The following is a 19,255-nucleotide window of genomic DNA, read 5'->3' as shown; positions in this document are numbered from 1 at the left end:
CAATCACGAAGAAGATGGTCACCCTTGCACAATTTACAAGGAAACTTAACCTTCTACGGAGGAGTAGAAGGTGGTTCGACCTGAGATGTACTCAAAGTAGTAGCTGCACATGTGGCCTCACATTTATCGAACTTCTTCTTCTTAGTCTCCTGGTTACTAGATGTGAAACTTTCACCAGGTGAAGGAGGAGAGGAAGAGGAAGAAACAGGGCATAGGCTCAACCTTGGAATCAACATGTCATGGTTCGGATGAAGGAGACGGTGGAACAGGAGTCATGACACTCGGAACCACCGAGGTTGAAAACAACCAAATGGGTAAACCGATGGTTAACCCAGGAAAGAATAGTGTTGCCATATACGGAGCACCGACATTTCCAAAAGGTGGAAACAGACTAGGATTCCCATCTAGGGAAAGACCTTGGCCAGTAGACTCAGGGAATGTGGCCATAGAGAACGAGCCCAAAAAACACTCTTATCACAACCAATAACTCGAACTGTTACCAAGAATATTTCGTGGGCAAATAAATTTTATGACACAAGAACAAAACTTGACCTTTTCATGTTTCAAGAGTCGAGAAAAGGACAAAAAGGTGACTCTATCTCTTTTGAGGTTTAATGAGCTTGAAAGGACAAGTGCTCAAATGGACCTTTTCTTTTAAGGAAAAGGTTTACCAAACAACCCATAAAACTGCATATACACCTTGGTGATCATATGAAAACCAAGGACTTTCCAGACGGGAGTCAATCTTCCCGAATGCTGTGTTTGGTGCGTTACAGTTTGCAAGGCGGTAGACATGGCTTCCTAGGGATATAGGATGCTAACCTAGTGGGGTCTCCCAACATATACTCACGGTACATGGGAGCACAATTCCGTACTAGACCGCTATTGAGTCACAGAAGGAGGAATCACCCAACCTTGAGTGAAAACAATAGTGACTAGGTTTAACGATGCCAGAGCACGTCTCTAGCCTAGACCTCTAAATAGTGTACATTATGTTCCAATGCGTTGTTAGGTTTATTTAGTTCATTTTAGAGTTGATCTTGAATTATGTTTCAATTTTTAGGCCCTACCGTATGTATACAACAAAAACTAGGATGCAGCTAGAATGAGTAAAGCATCTTTCATTTCGATGAACACCTACTTATAGAAAGGTAGAGAGTTCATTCCAAAACCAAGAAAAGCGAATGAAAACACTAAGAAACACAATGCATCAATACACTAATATGATGATGCATCGATACTACTAATGAAAGATTTAAAAATTTGCTTTCCAATTTCTCAAACATGAAAATTCGTAATGCAAATGTACTTTCACTTTCGTATACTAAATGAATGCAATCCTTTTGATTTTGATGTCTTTAAATCTAGAAGAAACAAATAAGCAACAAGCAAGTGTGGAAAAAACCAGTTGATCCAAACAATTGTGATCTATGTTTGGTAGTGAAAAGAAATTGAATCAATGCCAAAGATTGGTTCAATAACCGTCACTAAACAATCAACCAAAAACAAGCAAAGGGGAAGGCTCAAAAAAACCAACAAAAAGCTGCAAACGAACCTTGAACGAACTAGCAACCAAGCCAACTAATTCAAGAAACTTGAAATAATGAACTAGGTCACACAGGAAAAAAGCAAGATTCATTCAACAGAGCTGACAAAAGAGTGCCTCAACTATAAACAGTGAAAAACAAGCTACTAAGCAGGCGAGAAAAGCAAGGGACCAGCAGGACTGATGGACTTAGGAGGCAGAATTGAGAAAATCAATTCTACAACAATCAATGCGAGTAATACACAAACAACTAGCACTGATAAAGAACTAACCACAACAACAGAGCGATGTGAGCGCGGAAGTACACGACTTTTCCGCAATGGTAGGATTTTCAGAACTGTCGCGACTGTGAGGCGTAATTACGCGATACATAGGATATTACAAAAGGGTGAGCATGATGACAACACGATTGTTAAATTTAAATCCATGATGATGTTCAAAACAATGACAGGCGAACCAAAACTCCCAAATCAAAAGCAGTCAATCCTTTAATCAAATAGAGGTACTTCCCAGATCAAGCCAGGAAACTCAAAAGACTGATAACTAATCCCTAAACTTCAAAAGAGACCAAATCAAAAATCAAAACAAAAGCAAACAAAGGAAGAACAAAGGCCAAACTCCCTAGCGGAGTCGCCAATTTGTGATGCAGGAAAGTGTTCCCTCTGCGAATAAAGGCAACCCCTCTTGCCCTAGAGTGGGTCTAGTCACAAACAAAGACAGATAAACAATAGTTTTCCTTAAACAGTCATAGTTGGAGGCCTACCTCAACTAGTGGTCGATGGAGTTCCGTTGCACTGCTCCAGCTTCCGCTTCCTTCTCCCTAACGAGCGATCAACCTGAAACAATGCAAAGGAAATACAACAAAGCACGTAACCTGAAAACAACAATTATCTATTTACTCACAAAGTCAAGAAGTCATGAGCTATCAAGTAAATTACATACAAGACATAGGAAAACATCATTGATTGTATTAATAATGAAATAAGGGCAAGCTTACAACCAAAGTCTTGACGTCACAGGCCTTCTCAGAGGGATCCAGCTAGCATGTTCCTCAAGCATTCACTCTTTGAAGATGGATCTCCCAACATACAAGATCTCTTTCACTCATGAGTTTTACACAAAATTAAGGGCACTTCACAACCTTCCACAAGCTATCAACAATCCCACACTTGTCACACTCACACCAGCTATCTAGCAAACTCACAAACACCAACGGCACTACTCAACTAGCCAACTATCAGAAACTAGCAATGCATAGCAATGGTGAGAGTTTAAATAGGAGAAGGAGTCTCCATGAAATGTGGAAGAGTGAGTTTATCCCAAAGGAAGGTAGCACAAATGATGGAACTGCCATGCCAGAGAAAGGAGGGTGATACAAACTATGCCAACAACCAGGTCTGGAGTCATCTAGAAGGCCGACTGTTGGAACAAATTCACCCAATCTGGATCATCGCGGGGGAATAACTGATCTTTAGCGCTGACATCGCTAGTGAGAAATCTAGCCAGTCAGGTCATCGCTAAAGATAATAAGTAACCTCACGCTGGAGCATGAAATCAGACCATCGCGGGAATCAGATGTACTTCCGCGCTGGCAGCGCAGCTGGACTATTTATGAGCGCCTTTCAGTGCGTATATTAAGTCCACAGTCGCGATGAGGCAGATAACTTAGGAAAAGTGGGTCATTTGGCAGCACAAGAGAGCATTTGTTCAATATGAGCATGTTTGACTTGGACACATGACACAGTAGAAGGACTGGAGTGAAGACAGTGACAAATTACTGTGTAACAATAATCAACCAATCTGAATATGCAGAATACTGACACTAGTAAATAGTCACCAGAACTCAGACTTTGCATCAACAACCAGAATCACCTGTAACTTCAAACATCATAGTCTATATGGTATATGCTATTCATATGTATCTAACCTGCATATGTACGCGCTTTTATCAAAGTCAACCCGTGTATACATCTGTAAATATTCATTCATGATTTTCAGCTATCCCAAACTTGAGTTATACCCAGATCACGATATTTATAGAACATTACATGTGCCAGTATACAGATCTAGAATAATCATGATCAAACCGTATAGAGATGATTCATTCCAAGCCATTATATCCTGATCTATTCTTAGATCTTATTCTCCATCAATCGCTGAGATTCCTCCTTGGCTCAGATCAAGCAAAGCATCATGAACCCGTAACCTGCATACTGGATCTCATCCTTCATCAGATATTCCAGACTTTCTAAGTGCCTTTGCCTAATGATCTCCTTCTCCTTTTACAGTCTTAGGCCTTACTCAATACCATGGTCCAAAACCACTTAGAACAGATACCTTGGATCAAATACCTGGGATCAACATGTCATACATGAATCCTTGGACTAATACCATGGATCACAATACCATGGTCCAAATACCACGGACCAAAACCAAATATACGCGCCTTTCCTTGCATGAAAGTGCGTGTATACGTATACGCACCTTTTGGTTGTCTAACCCAAGTGTATACACGGCTTTATCAAGAGGAAGCTGCGTATATCTCCTTTTCTTCATTCTATGCAACTGAACTGAGAACTGTCGTCTTAGTAAGTTGTCATTGTTCATTACATATGAACTGATTCCTTTGAGCTATCCTGCATCCCATGTATTCTGTCACATCTGATATCTCTATAAGTGAGTTGTTCTGCTACAAGTGGGTTGCCATCAAGTACAACACATGCATCATAGTGCCAACGCAATCTATACTACGCACCAACAAAACCCTCAATCACTGCCCCTTTTAGCAACGCCTGCAAGCAGATCGTAATCTCACCCAAAGTGACAATTCAAGGATGTAGAACCAGGTTTCTACATCCTTGAAGGATTAGGGGATGTGGTATTTTTATGTTATCTTATTCCTAGCACTTATAAATCACTTCGAGGTGTTAGATTAATCACTAACACATGCCATATAAACCCATAAACCATCATTGTGCTGAAATAAAATGCAACTGTAATAACTACGACTCTACAACAGATAATAAGAAAGTATACAAATCAAGACACCAAATTACCTTGGTTCACCCCAATGTAGAGCTACGTCCACAAGAACTATTGTTAATATAATGAATCTTTAAACAAATAGTTCTTGGCCTGCACACTCAGCTGTAGAGCCTTGCCTTCTCATTCAAATTACATATCAAAATGATTCACCCATAACACTGATGTGGATCTCAAAGATGATTATCTTCTTATTATTTAAACCTATATATACTATTACATCTAAGGGTTACATCATCAAAATACCATGGTTTCCCTAAAACAAGCAATTATGGCCCAAAAGCCCATTGATCTTTTACAAAATTACGTTCTTTTACAAAAATGAGTGGCTTCGACCCACCCCAAAGCCCTTACACTGCACGGTATATTTAATTATTATCCACTACGTGCTCCACTTCATGCTATGCTGCACGCTCCACTATGCACTCCGCCCCAAAAAATGCGGAGTCTTTGCCAAAATCTAGGCCAAGTTGGGATGCGCCCAACAACTAGAAGGCTACTAGTGGGCAGATCAGTGAGCCAATGTTTAGTGACACAAAAAGGACTTGTGATAATTAACATTGGTAGATTGAGGAAAAAAGAGATTTCGCACAGGGGATTGAGACTCAGAGGGAGTTTATTTTTAGAGGGAGCAACCTTATGAAAGCTAGTACTTCAAGCTTTGGGAGATAAGACTGATTATTGCAGTAGTTGCAACAGTAGTGCAAAAGCTACAGAAGTAGTAACAGAGTATTAGCAACAAAAGTATGAGTAGATTAGATTTATATCATGCATGCAAATCCTTGAGGAGAAAAGAAAATGTTATAGACTTGGTGGTTGAGAGGAAGCATGAATTATCTCTTAACATGCAACCTCAGAAGCAACCTCAGAAGCAATCTCGACAAGTTGTGGAGAAACCACAATTGGAGAAGTGGAGAGGAGTCTGAGTGGAGACATCCACTCAAGCAGAGACCTCCAGTTGGGTGAAATTTTGAGCCAAGAGGGAAGAGGGAGCACATGTAGCCATACCTCTAGGTGAGAGGTGGGGCGATGTGAACCAGTAGTCCCAAGAGTGAAAAAATTTGGGCAGGGTCCATTGAGGTGTTTTTTGCCTCATGGATCATTACCTTTCTACAGGGGCCCACAATACATAATAACAAGAGGATAAATATCAACCAAATACTAAGGAGTGCAGAGAAGTGTTGACAGCAGAGAAGGAGGATCAGTAGCAGAGTCAAAAACAACATAGTTTTCCCAGTAGATAGTTGCAAACACATTTGACTCAATTTATTTTGTTTGGATTCTTTTTGCTTGCAGATGTTGTAGTAGCAACAACAACAATGACAAGTGTTGCATGCAAAATATTCAAAAGGTACTAGATCGAGATAGACTTGAAGTCCTTTCTTTTGAGAGGGAGTGTTGAAAATAGAAACAAGAAAGGTTAAAAATAACATCAAGAAAGATCCTAATTTAATTTTGTCCTTGAATTAAATTGGGAATAAAATTGTAACTCCACTGATTCGAATTGGATCCTAGAACACTCTCTAAGTTTTCAACTCTATAAAATTCATGCCAAAGTTTCAAAGTCTTATAAAGAACGAGCTTATCAGAAATATCCTCGAAATAGTTGTAATTTGTGAACAACACAGAGCAACGAGGACCCTCGGTCAAGCGGGCAGATCGTTGGCTCATGGTAACGTGCACTGTCACGAATTGGAAAAATGGGAGGTCTTTTTGAGAAATGGGGATGGTTTTTGATATGCGATTAGCAACAAGTCACTAATTTCATATCGCCAGGCAAACCCCTTAGAGAAGGAAAAGCCCTGAGCGACCTAGACCTGAAAAGTTATAAAACATAACGGATATCACGTCGATTCTGTCAAAGGCGAGGTCCCACAAAACTAGCAGGATATCAGAAGGGCTTCGAGATGGTAAGTGGTTTCAACCAAATCCTGCTCGATGCCACACATCGAGTGACACGCATTTGGCGGAAGAGAGAGAAAATCGCTCACATCGGACAGGTAAATGTCGTGTTACTTACCTGCCCGATATGAACGACGACCATAGGATCTGGAGGCTCTAGATCGACAATAGAGACGCAATACGATGGATGACCAGATTCAATGGGGTAAATAGGTAGAGTTGTATAAGATTTGAAGTCCGACGTGGACAATGCATTGGCAGAGGATCATGTTCGCGAGCATTCTTGGAGTAATGGTAAAAACGGTCGTTTCAAAGACGTCCAAGAGAACTGACACTTAGTTCATTATGAAACAGATGGCCACCTCCCTGTGAGGCATTATACAGTTATGATGATGCAGAACAGAGGAATTCAAATGAACAGAGGCAAGGGAACTTGAAAGCGGGGAAGTGGAAACGAACAATGAGAAAGCAGATTGGCTTTAAAGCCACGAGTTGACAAAGAAAGAAGGAGACAGTTAGCAAGTAAGCTAGAAGCGGAAAGCTGAGAGTAGAGAACAAAAAGAAGAAATCGAGCTGACCTGCAGAGGCAAAAGGTAGTATCGAGACAGAGACAGAGAGAGATCCTATAAATTATAGGACCCTAACACAATACATTCCTCAATTGCTTAGGAGAGTGATACTCCCTGATTTGGAGACTGTGTGGTAGGGTATTCAATCTTATCTGACATGCTTGTTGGCTCGCTGCCCCTAATAGCCTTAGAGTGGACTCAAAGTGGGAGATGACCTGCTCTTGGGTGGCAAGGTATCTAGGTGCAAGCTTAGCATAATTGGAAATTATGTTGTGATTAATGCTTACAACCATGGAACTTATCTACTTTGCCCTGATGTCGAGGGGTTGTTTTTCTTCTTTTACCAATACTCTCTTCAACACCTCAGCCCTAGCCTCCTCATGACTCATCCAATATGTAAGGGCCATCAACTACAAGTCTCCCAAATTTTCATTTGGATCCCAAACATTCATGTATGTTAAGGTGAGGTTGTGCAGGTAGAATTCAACTAATTTGGATTTGTCTTCAATGCTACTCTTGTCACACAACTCAATGAACTACTTGTAGTCTTGGAATGACATGGACCCATGTTGTGCTAATTTCTTAACTTGGAATTGCATTCATTGATCTTTGAGTAAAAGTTCATAGGATTTGGATGGAAATTTGCATTGAAGTGCCTCCATGTAGAGGATTGCCATTGTGGCCAATTGTGCTTCCTTCTCTTGCAATTTCTTCCTCAACCATGCGATTTTTTCCTGTAGTTGTGTTCTCATTGTGTACTCTCTATCCCTTAACTCACTCAAATCCTTACCCATTTCTAGGAGATTTCCTTCCATAAGGCCCACATCTTCCACTTTCTTAGATTTAGTAATCTGCATCCATCTATGTGTCCTTCCTCTCTCTACTTCAATTTTAAAGAAGAGAGGGATTGCAAATTTTTGTGGGATCACTCTGTCTCCTTCAATGAACTTTTAGTAGGAGCTAAAATTGGGCTATGGACTAGGCTCTTGCAGCTCTGGGAAATATCTCTCAAATTTTCTTAGAGAAGTTTCCCCCTCTTGTAACTATTGTGTTGCCTCTTTGCCTTCTCTCTGACCCTTCTTCCCTTCTTGTAGCTTTTCTAATCTTCCTGTAGCATTGTCTATGTTTCTTGTAGCAGAATCTATGTTTCTTGTAGTAGGATCTGTGTTTCTTGTAGCAGGCCTTTTCCTTTTTGTTGGAGTGTGATAGGTGCCTTGGGCTTCTTAGAGGAGGTTTACCTAGTAACAGGCTCTCTTACATAGGTTATAGGAGTCTTTGAGATGGCTCCACAAGATGTGACTTTCTCAACCTTCCTTTCAATGGGTTCTATCTCCTCTCTTTTACTTGGTTATTATTCAATTAGAATAGGGATCCTTGTGGGAATTTGAGGCATCCCCTGTTTAATCCTAGTGCTTTTCCTTGTTTTGAAGTAGAGGGGATTTTTCGTTTACTTTTTCTTCTTAGGTTTGATTGGTGTGCTCAAGGAAGTTAGGAAAACAAATGCCTCCTTTTTAGGGTGTTCATGAGACAAACTTTTCTTCTATGGGGATACCTCCTCTTATTTAGATGCAGTCATTTTCCCAGGGCTTGGTTCTTCCTATTTCTCCTCCTCTTCTTTTTCCTTTTGTTATTCCTCCACCTCTTCCTTTTTATGTGGTTATTCCTCTATTTTCTCTACCTCTACCTCTTCTTCCTCTTCCTCTTCTGCTTCTACCTCTTCCTCTTTTACTTCTGCCTTTGTTTCTTCTCCTCCAACACTAGAGGTTAGGGTCTCACCAAGTGCAAGGACTTGAGTGTCAAGGAAGGCTTCTCTATCCATATCTCTGAATGTGGACTAGAGGACAAGAACACTTAATTTATTCAGAGCATCTTCTACTATTAGTTTGATGAGGCCACGATGTTCTAAGTGTTGTTTCTTTCCCTCTTTCACCTTCTGGCTCATGTCCATGATGGATTGTAGGAGGAAATAAGGCACACCGAGTGATTGGGCTATGGGAAATCTTGCTTGAAACCTCAGTTCATGGAGTAGTATGAACTGATAGACATATAATACACTCATTATTCCTTCACAAGAGATGAACTTAAGGATATGGTATGCCACTTCATCCCAAGGATAGGGGAGGCTCTCTCTTCTGACTCCATTTTATATTCAATTGGTGTCTCATAATCAATGAAGAAATTATTCTTAGTATGGGAACTGCTGGACTTGTCTTCTTTTCTCCACTAGAACTTTAGGGGAAGTGTTGTCACCCTGATAATCAACTTAGGATTGACGGTAATGGATAATATCCTCACCACATTGGTAGCACTGGCTCTTGCCTGAGGGTTTAGGGCCATGGAAAACTCATAAGTGATATCATCATAATATCCTTTTAGCAGCTCAAAGAAACCTAACCGCTTATGCCTCTTGAAAATGTCTACTACAGGGGGATGAAGGTGAATTCTCTTAGTATCTACATGCTTTCTCTTATGGAATCCCGTATTGGGATGGGGACCCCCAGGTCTAATTTTGTCTAAGCTTTGAGTCAAATTTTGTAACATTGTAAAGTCTCCACATTTGGAGCATGCAAAACATTAAGAGTCAAAGGGGCTTTTAGGCAAGTTAAAGCCCCTTATTTTGTAAAGGGTTGGGCTGTTTTGGGTAAACAATGAACTCTACCCATGGTTCACAGACCATGGTAATGTAATGTAAAATATATAAAAGGGAGTAATCTAGGATTCATTAGGTAGTTCAGTTATAAGATTATGGATAGTTGATAAGTAAGATTTTGAGTCTATATTCTGGTGAAGGGGAAGGCTCCTGCAACTGAGTGCGCAAATACCTTGGTAAGTCCACAACTGAGTGTGTGGACCCCTGCAACTATGTGCACAGGGTCAGAAGAAATGTATGTATTGAAGATCTGAAGTAATAAAGCATGTTTGAAGAAAATTTGTGTGTTCTTTGTATATTTATATGTTTTTGTGTTTTATGCTTGATTATGATACTACTCTCTATGATATTTTCTTAGTTAAATTGCGAAGGTTCAGATGTACATTTTTATGTTAACTTATGCATGTTAGAACACTTAGGAAAAGTTCATAGATCTAATTAAGTAGGAACCGATTTAAGTATGTGATTCTCAAGATAAGGGTTCACGAAGGTCAAATTGGGCCCTAGATTAAGAAAATGCCTCACTGTTACATCACATAGCCTTCTAGATGCATAAACCTGGTTCTAGCAACCCCCAATACTTCCTCAGGTGAGACTGCAGTCTGCACTAAGAAAACTATTGCCGAAAGGGTTGGTAGTGTAGGCTTTTGTTGATTAGCGTAGCTAACTCTAAACCTGGGTCCAAGCCCCCTCAAGCCAACAAATGGTTCTGTTGTCGGGACTAGGATCTATCTGAGGGATGTGTGATGTAGAATATGTGGATACCAACTAATAAAGAACTCGAGAAGTGGATATATTGGAAGTTTCATGAGTTTGGAGCACAGGAAAATCGGAATCTGCGTTGGTCAAAATAGAGGTGGTTAATGAGATACCTCTACACAGAAAAGAACAACGTATTTTTTTCATCGTTCCCTTGCAAATTACATGAGTGACTGTCTAAGTTAGTAGACAATGAACCTACTTGAAACAAAAGGATCCTATTGTGTGGACTCCTGAATTGATCACGCATCTTGAAGAGTATGATTATAAGGTTGCAAGGGTTGTCGACTATTGGATTGATAGTATTTTGGGAGATTTCATCACTGATATTGAAATTGAAACCTATGTATCTTATAACGAAGTTGAACGTCAATTCTTTAAGGGTTCGAGAGGTAAGTACTTGAGATCGATAAAAACTTGGATTAAAATGTTGTTATGCGAAAAGGGTGTTATGCCTTTGAATTGATGTTTAAAATAGGCCAGATCGGATCTAGGTGAAGTGGAAAAAGATTCAGAGCTGATTGGGACAAATCCATTGAAGGTGCATACAGTCCATTATTGGGCGAATCAGACAGTGAAGAGGAAAGGACCAGCCCTAACACCCCCGAAGGTGCACTTGGACAGAAGGTCAGGGCATTTCTGGGATTCCATATCCATCCACCCCATCTCCACCTTCATCACCACCTCATACACCTACGCCTCCACGCCCACCTCCAACTCCACCTTCATTCTTTAGTATGGCAAACACTGTTAGGCCCCTATACTACTAGTGTAACCCCTTATTGTTATTAGTACAACCCAATTATTATATTGATGTACCCATGTAGTGCCCATATTGTTACTATTGTGCCCCATAGAAACCCGCTATTGTTATTATTGTGCCCTTACATTATTATTGTTATGTCGGCTCTGATTATGTTATGACCCCTTAGACTCCTATATATAGAAAGGAGGTCTTTTCAATTGTATCATCCAAAAATTGCTCATTTATGTAATGTAAAGGAGGTTGCCCCCTCGAAGAGGCTGAATTCTAAGGCATGGATCTCTCTTTTCTATCTTTTTGTGAGCTGGTTTCATAACATTTGGTATTAGAGCTTTGGATTCTAGGGTTTCGTTGCCCCAAATAGGTCATCGTGGCATTTTATCTATAACTTTTTTTATGCAATGTTTCAGAAGCTAAAAAAAAAACCCATGTGAGAAGAATTCGCTTTGAATCTCAAGTCCGAATTTCAGAGCTTTTCGCACTATATTTGCAGAGATATGATCTGAGGAACTTGCTCTTTTTGCAGACTCCTGAATTACATTCCAAACAGGTGACCCGAGGAAAATCGTCATAAATTTCTCTCTGAGCATCAGATTGAAATTTCGTAAGAAGGGAAAGAAAGAGAACAAACTGTAGTTTCTTGTATATATTTTTGAGAGCCAAAGGTTGAAACAATGACACGGGGCACTTCATACTAGTTCACTCTTTTGGAAAGGTCTATAATCAGGTCATCTTGGGAGATTGTGTATAACTCTTTCTTGGAGAATCCAATTTGGATCAGACTGGTGGCATTGGAAAGAGGATACAGAGGGCTACTATAGGTCACAATTTTAAAACTTAAAGATCTGAAAGTACAGAGTTACAGTCGTTTCAAGATCGAGCTCCTAAAATCAAGAAAAAGAAAGATGAGGAAGTTTGATGGCAAGGATCCAGTAAAATGGATACTTCAAATGGAGCAATATTTTGATCTACATGGTGTACCACTGTTACAAAAGGTATGTATTGCATCTTCATATTTAGAACCGGATCAATTTTTATGGTATGAAGGGCTTTGTTCTCGTAAACAACTTGTTATGTGGTCAATTTTCATGGAGGAAATGATAGCACATTATGAGGATACAAAGAGCAACACCTTCTTTAGAGCAACACCACAACAATTGGAAAGAGTAAAAGGGCTTTGTGACATAGTGGAAAGGAAAATTATGGAAACAAGGAAGCATACCCCTCACAACTATAAAGATGGAAATGTTGTTTCTCCTAGCCTTCCACAACCTACAAGGGTTACACCACAACAATTGGAAGAAAAAAGAGAAAAAGGGCTTTGTTACAATTGTGATAGCAAATGCACTAAAGGTCATAAGTGTGCTGAGAAGAAATTATTTTACATAGAATATGAGGAGGAGGAAGGAAAGGATCAAGAAACATCAAAAGAAGAAGATATACGCCAGGATCCCACCCTAGAGAAAGAAGAAATGAATTAGACGATATCTTGTAAAGCATTGGCAATAATTACCACTCCTCAAACTCTCAATATAGAAGGACATATCAAGAAGAAAAAGGTGCAAGAAGTGAAAGATCACATCGAGAAAGAAGAAGAATTCAACCATATCTTGTAATTCGTTGGTCGAAATTACCACCCCTCAAACTATCAAGATAGAAGGACATATCAAGAAGAAAAATGTACAAGAAGTGAAAGATCACATCGAGCATCAAGAAATGAATCCGACCATATCTCGTAAAGGATTGGAAGAAATTACCACTCCTCAAACTCTAGAGATAGAAGGACATATCAAGAAGAAAAAGGTTCAAGCAGTGAAATATCACATCGAGCATCAACAACAAGTTCTCCAACTTTTAAAGGATAACACCACTTCGGTGCAAAATCAAATGAAACAACAGGTAGATCAACATTGTAGTGAAAAATGTTTTGATGTAGGTGATTGGGTATTTTTACTGCTACATCTCAAGCAAGCTATTTATGAGAAGGAAATGTTGGCAATACTACATGCACTTAAAAAATGGCGACCTTACCAAATGGGAAGACTCTTCAAGGATGAGGATGTGGAAGCACTGTTTTGTGCTATTTCTATTATCCAACCAGATTGGATAAGTGAAGCAAGGGATGAATGGAAGAAGGACGAAAAAGTATGGCCACTTATTCAAAAGTTGCAAAAGATCCCAATTCAAACAATATTGCCAGAAATTGAAGAGGAAGGAAAAATCATATTGGAACCTGGAGCAGTCACAGAAACAAGAACCCGATAGCTACGAAATCGATCAATTTCAGAGTATCTCATCAAGTGGAAGAACTTACCCGCTGAAGATTCCACATGGGAGGACAAGAATTTTATACAGAAGCATCAAGAACTACTCAAGCGTTGAGGACAACACTTTTTGAAGGAGAGGGGCATGTTAGGCCCCTATACTACTAGTGTAACCCCTTATTGTTATTAGTACAACCCACTTATTATATTTATGTACCCATGTAGTGCCCATATTGTTACTATTGTGCCCCATAGAAGCCCACTATTGTTATTATTGTGCCCTTACATTATTATTGTTATGTCGGCTCTGATTATGTTATGACCCCTTAGACTCCTATATATAGAAAGGAGGTATTTTCATTTGTATCATCCAAGAATTTCTCATTTATGTAATGTAAAGGAGGTTTCCCCCTCGAAGACGCTGAATTCTAAGGCGTGGATCTCTCTTTTCTATCTTTTTGTGAGCTGGTTTCATAACAAATACAATGAAAATGCCTATATTCAAGGGTCAGGGATCAGAGGATCCTCATCAGTTTTGCTTTGTAGATGAATCTATGTGGAAGGTGTAACAGATCAATGATAATGAAATGAAGAAAGCATAACTGGTTACAACACTACAAGATAAAGCACTTACATTGTATATCAAATATAGTATAACCAATCCGAATGCCACATTGGCTGAGACAAAGACTGCGCTAAATGTGGAATTTAGAAAGACAAAATGAAAAGATCAGTGTGCGACTAAAATAAAGGAGATCAAGTAGACAACTAATGAGTCTGCGTGGGATATAGAACATAGGTTCAAATTCTTACTAAGACAAGCTAATATTTAGATTTCAGATGAAAAAAATAAGGAATGGTACATAGATTCACTATTTCCACACTTAAGATTGCCTTTGTCTCAACAGAAGATTAGATCTCAAGCCGAATCATTAGATATCACGATGAAGCTGGAGGCTTCACCGATCCAAGATACGAATATAGGAGTCCAATAGATCCAGTCATAGTTAGCAAGCCTACATATGGAGTTGCAAGATCCGAAGAAGGGAAATGAGGTTCAGTCAAGATCAGTGCCCTGTGTATGGGCATTATATAGTTGCGGGAGGTCCCAACCCACTGAAACAAGAGTCTCCTATTGGATCAAGCACTGGTTCAAGCATCTAGTGCAGTATATTCCAAGTATCAGGAATGAATATGACAACCAATTGTTATATGTTACAAAAGTTTGTGTAGTCACCAAAACAACTATTTTTCAAATTTTGTAAATCGATTGGCTAGGATGAAAGAGATTGCCAAAGCTATGACTTGATGATAGACATAACCCTAATGTATAGGATGCAGGTTGAAACCCGTGCATAAAATGATCAAGGCTCACCTGCAGCTCACAGAGGATTTTAAGGACGGGGAAGAGGACGAGGAGGAGGCACTGGAAGAGGTCGGGGCTAGATCATCTGCTACAATTGTGGAGAACCCAGACATTTTGTGTGCGATTGTTAGAATCCAACTCATCCTTCTTGTTAATACTGTAAGAATTTTGATCATGTTATAGAAGTGTGTCCTGTATTAATAGCAAATATGTAGGAGAAGAAGAACCGACAGCCCACGCAGAACATTTAGATCATGAGATCCAAGCACGCAAAGACAATCCTAGTATTAATATACTCACGTGAAGCAGTATAATCACTGGTGAAGATAAGGTAGAAGGCAAGCAACTGATATCAGATACATGGGTTCGCAGGGTTGGCGAGAAGAGTATTGGATTTTACTTACAAAGAGAAAAGGGGATGTTTATGGAGGCAATAAAAAGTTTTGTGGATCTAGGTGCTTCTATGTTTAAAACTCAGATACCAATAGTCCCACAACAAGGGAAATATGAAGAAAGTACTGTGACAGAGAACTTTGATCCCACGGTGCTGAAATCATTTTTATAGACATGCATGAAGCTATTGAGGGATTAGAAAGCAGTTGAAGGACTACAAGAAATGATAGATAATTGCGCTAGCAAGGACAAGTCATTACCATAACAATGCACATTAAATAAGGTGAACCGAAGAAAGAAGAGGACTGGTAAGGAAATGTGGTTGACATCACAAATTGGTGATTTCGACATGGACCAGATAATTATAGACTTAGGATCTCATGCTAATGTACTGCCCAAACATACTTGCGAACGTATGGGGAAACCTAAGTTGCAGTGGTCGCCAATCCAGATCACATGGAAAACCAACAAAAGATAATTCTGATGGGTCACCTGAATGGAGTGACTGTAGCTATTGAGGGATCTAGTGTGCTCGCAAATTTTGAATTTATTGGGATAGTAGATGATATTAACTCGTACCCAGCCTTGCTCGGAATTCATTGGGTTTTCAACATGAATTTTATTATTAATTTGAAGAGGCGAAGCATGGTGTTTGAAAAGAATGGACTCAGAGTGGTTGTTCCATTAGATCCAGCTGAACGTGCATGGTACATAGAAACAAAGAATGATGACTATGATGATGAAGAAATTGATCACATATATAAGCTTGCTACGTGAGACGAAGACTAGATTAATCCCACTACAGATGGAAGGATTAGTTTGGAGAAGGATAGTTCATGCCAATTAGACTTAGATGAAGAATTAGAAAACTGGCAGAATCGGTTACATGATGTCTCTACACTATGATGCAATAGGCTTACAAAGTCTTTGCACTATATATTAATAGAGGCACGTAAATTACCTTATTATGATGGGATAGATGATGTCAATATTTTTCTTAACCATTTTGAAAGAAACGTACTAGAGGAACACAAGTTCTAGGCTCTATATTTGGCTTTAAGAGCTACGCCTACCAGATGGTGGGGAACCCACAAGGATAATATTGCTGATTGGAAGGAATATCGTAGAATGATGAGACTACAATTTGTCTCCGCAACAACACAACTCAGTGAAAAGTACACAGGTAAGAATGACCCACACGAACATCTGGCTCGATGGACTAAGGCTTGGGGTGTGGTACCTCAACTCGAGTGGGTACATATCTTTATTCATACCTTAGATGATATACCGATGAACTGGTATTTGGAGATAGAGCTGCGACATAGGACTGTTGATTGGGATGAAATGAAGGAGAGTTTCCTTCTGAATGAACTTTGTATATGGGTTGGAATGCATTGATGGAGTGCTTCAGGCGATTAAGGCTTCAGGCGATTAAGGCATCGATCTTCGGAACGCCAATAGAACCTATAACTTGGATGGAGCCTGACTGGAGTGTGCAACTACAACATGCGTGAGAATTCTACAATGTTACTATGGAAGAAAGTGATGAGGATACACAAAATATTAATATTCCCAAGTCAAAAGGACTATGTGAGGTTGCAGGACCTGATGCAAAGATCCCTGATATATCACAACCAGTAAAGACTAAACAAGTAAATATTGGCTCAGAAGCAAAACCAATGATCACGCATATGGGTGACTATTGGGATGAAGACATGATAGGCAAGGTTGATGAATTATTGCATGAATATCAGGACTTATTTCCAACTAAGTTCTCTGAATTGAAGGGTATAGTAGGTAATTTGGGTGTGATGAAGATCAATTTAAAGCTAGATGCGAAGACGGTGAAGCAACGCCCATATCGACTGAATCCCAAATACAAGGAAAAGGTAAGAGAAGAGCTGGATAAGATGCTCGCGATAGGTATAATTGAGCCAGGGGAAGAGTCGGAATGGGTCAGCCTAATAGTGGTCTAGGAAAAGAAAACAAAGGGTGATATAAGGATCTGCGTAGATCTATGGAAGTTAAAAGATGCATGTGTGAATGACCCCTTTTCTTATGAATTTTATAGATGAAGTTCTAGAAACCGTTGGTGGATAGGAGGCTTATTCGTTCATAGATGGATTTTTGGGATATCACCAAATTAATATTGTGTTGGAGGATAGAAGCAAGACTACCTTCACTACAGAATGGTGGTCATTCCAATATATAGTTATGCCTTTCAAACTGAAAAATTCCCCGACAATATTTTCTAGGGTGGTATTCGCAACATTCAATGAGTTTATTCATAAGTTTTTGGAAGTCTACTTCGACGATTGGACAATATTTGGGCTGGTTAAGAAACATGTTTCTAGTCCGTGCCTAACGTTGGATACATTCCAGAAGTATTAGATTTCCTTGAATTTGAAGAAATGTATTTTCTGTGTACCTTATGGAATACTATTGGGACATGTCATCTGCAAGTAGGGATTGATGGTAGACCCTGCAAAAATCACTGTAATTATCAATTTGGATCCACACAGGAATGTCAAACTGCTACGCAGGACTTTGGTTCATATAGGGTATTGAAGGAAGTTTATAAAGGCATATGCGCAAATCAATGCGCCAATGGAGAAGTTATTGAAGAAGGATGCTACATTTTGCTGGGATGACGATTGTCAAAAGAGCTTGGATGCTCTTAAGGAGAAGATGGTTACTGCACCAATTGTAGTACAGAAAGAGTTTCATGTGCATGTGGATGCATCTTGTATAGAGTTGGGAGTTATTTTAACTCAACCAAGTGAAGGAGATATTGACCATTTGATTGCCTTTGAAAGTAGGAAACTATCTAAGGCAGAGAGAAACTATTCAACCACAGAATGAGAAGGATTAGCAATGGTATATGCACTACAAAAATTTAGGCATTATCTGTTAGGTGCGCACTTCAAAATGCATACGGATCATTCTGCATTGAAATACATGGTCAATAAGCCTATGTTGGGAGGGAAGATCTATAGATGGTTGGTTCTCTTCTAGGAGTATGATTTTGAAGTGATAGTTAAGCTGGGGAGGTTAAATGATGGACCTGATCACCTCTATAGGATTGAGAACAATGAAGAACCCATTAATATTGATGAGGGGTTACTTGATGCAGAGCTATTTGCTATCATATTTGTTGATGAACATTTTGTGGACATTATTTATTTTCTATCTACTGGTGTAGCTCCTGAAGGATACACAACACTGTAAAAAAGGAGCTAGTGGTAAGGGTTGTGGATTTCTCAGTCATTGCAGGACACTTATATAAGATCGGACTGGATGAAGTTCAATGCCGATATGTACCTAAGTATGAACGACATAGTATTATGGCTGAAGCACATGGTGGTGTCACTGGAGGACACTATGTAGGTAAGGAAACCACGCAGAAGATTCTATGAGCAGGACTATGGTGGCCTACGATACATAAATATTCTAAGGATTACTACAGTGCGTGCGATGTGTGTCATAAGACTGGAAGACCATCGCGAAGAGATGAACTACCTTTAAATCCATAGGTCATGCTACAAGAATTCGATAAATCAGCAATTGAATTTTTTGGACCAATTAATCCACCAAGAAAGAAGATGGGCACACGTTATATTATCACTGCAATAGACTACTTGACCATATGGGCTGAGGCACAACCCGTGAAGGATTGCAACGCAGAAACTGCTGCGAAGTTTATATTTGAGTACATTCTGTCATGATTTGGATGCCCAAAGATCCTGATGAGTTACTGAGGTTCGCATTTATTAAATGAAATAATTAAGGTGTTGACATAAGAGTTCCAAATGCACCATCAAAAGAGTATGTCATATCATCCCCAACGAATGGAATTGTTGAACATTTTAATAAATTCATGGAGAATTCCTTAATGAATATCTGCAATGTTAATAGGAATGAATGGGATGTGGGCATACCAATAGTTCTATGGGCATATAGGACCACTTGTAAGAAAATGATCGGGAAAACATTGTTTAGAT

Source organism: Pinus tabuliformis, chromosome J, assembly GCF_031772625.1.
Source record: "Pinus tabuliformis cultivar Carrire ecotype Pingquan chromosome J, CPIR1, whole genome shotgun sequence".
Taxonomy (NCBI): Eukaryota; Viridiplantae; Streptophyta; class Pinopsida; order Pinales; family Pinaceae; genus Pinus; species Pinus tabuliformis.
The sequence above is the reverse complement of the archived record's forward strand: the minus strand, read 5'-3'. Positions refer to the sequence as shown.